The sequence below is a fragment of the Pongo pygmaeus genome, chromosome 9, assembly GCF_028885625.2.
Source record: "Pongo pygmaeus isolate AG05252 chromosome 9, NHGRI_mPonPyg2-v2.0_pri, whole genome shotgun sequence".
In the NCBI taxonomy this organism is placed as follows: Eukaryota; Metazoa; Chordata; class Mammalia; order Primates; family Hominidae; genus Pongo; species Pongo pygmaeus.
The window spans coordinates 127,994,353-127,996,183 of NC_072382.2; positions in this window are offsets into that span (position 1 = coordinate 127,994,353).

Sequence of the window (1,831 nt, forward strand, 5' to 3'; positions counted from 1 at the left end):
GCAGCAGCTCCCCGATTGCCCCCTCCCAGGCTGCCCTCCAGGCCTCCCGAGAGGCCAGCAGTGGCTCCCCGATTGCCTCCTCCTAGGCTGCCCTCCAGGCCTCCCGAGAGGCCAGCAGTGGCTCCACTTGCTGCTTTTGCCACTTGCTCCAGGCATTAACTGGGACACAGATCCCTGGCTCCTACTGCCCTCAACTCCAATGCTGGAGTAACTCAAAGGTAGAGTGACCATACTGCTGCCTACCTGCGGGGACAGACTTGGTTTAAACCCGATGTTCCAGTGTGCTTTTTGTTTTGTTTTGTTTTTGAGACAGGGTCTCATTCTGTTGCCCAGGCTGAGCACAGTAGTGATCATGGCTCACTGCAGCCTCGGCCTCCTGGGCTCAAGCAATCCTCCCACCTTAGCCTCCTGAGCAGCAGGGACTACAGGTGCATGTCACCAAAACTGGCTAGTTTTTTTGTTTTTTGTAGAGATAGAGTCTCACTGTGTTGCCCAGAATGATCTCTAATTCTTGGATGCCAGTGATCCTCCCACCTCGGCTTCCTAAAGTGCTGGGATTACAGGCGTGAGCCACCGCGCTCAGCCTTAGTGTGATTATTGAGTGCCAAATTCCATTCTCAAAAGTATCCTGTTTGTAAGATACTGTAAATTTCATTAACCCCTTACCTAAAGATGGAATTGTCATGCTTCCTGGGGTGAGCAGCACTCCAGCGGTCTCTGAAGCCATGGTCCAGCCTGCAGGAAGGCTTCACATCCACCTTCCTCAGCAGACAGGTTTCATTCTGTTCTGTTCATACCTCAGCAGGAAAGGGCATTGCCACCTCTCACGGGTCTGGTGGCCCTCCATTGAGGATGGATAAGATGCCTCCGCTTCCATCTCACCCATCCTCAGTGCAGGGGGTCTGGGCCTCTCCCCTCTACAATTCGATGTAAGGCAAAGGTGACATTCCTCTGTAGCCCTTGCCACCCTCAGCCTTTTCCTCCCGGGGTGAAAAATCCCAACCCCTTAACGTTTCGTTCCCTCCCACCTCCTTCAGTGCCCAAGCCGCTCTGCTCCTTAAGATCACAAACCGCGTCTTTTCTTCTTTACATAGCTAGTGCCTGGCAGAGGAGGTGCTCACTAAATTTTTTTTTTTTTTTTTTTTTTTTTTTTTTTTTGTGAGATGGAGTCTTGCTCTGTCACCCAGGTTAGAGTGCAGTGATGCAATCTTGACTTACTGCAGCCTCCGCCTCCTGGGTTCCAGTGGTTCTCCTGCCTCAGTCTCCCAGGTAGCTGGGATAACAAGTGCCTGCCACCACGCCTGGCTAATTTTTGTATTTTTAGTAGAGATGGGGTTTCACCATGTTAGTCAGGCTGGTCTCGAACTCCTGATCTCAGATAATCTGCCTGCCTCGGCCTCCCCAAGTACTAGGATTACAGGTATGAGCCACCGCATCCAGCCTAGATCATTCTTTTCAATAATTTTTTCTTTTTTTTTTTTTTTTTTTTTTTGTGACAGGGCCTCACTCTGTTGCCCAGGCTGGAGTGCAGCAGCACAATCTGGGCTCACTGAAGTCTTAAACTCGTAGGTTCAAGTGATCCTCCCACCTCCGCCTCCCAAGTAGCTGGAACTACAGGTGCATGTCATCACACCCAGCTAATTTTTTTTTTAATAGGAAAGATGAGGTCTCACTACATGGCCCAGGCTGGTATCAAACTCTTGGGGTCAAGCAATCCATCTGCCTCAGCTTCACACCTGGAATTACAGGTGTGAGCCTTACAGGTGAGAGCTTCAGTGGGTTCAAGGGCCCTAAGAATCTCTAGCCTAGAAAATAAGGTTCTTCCTTTCTC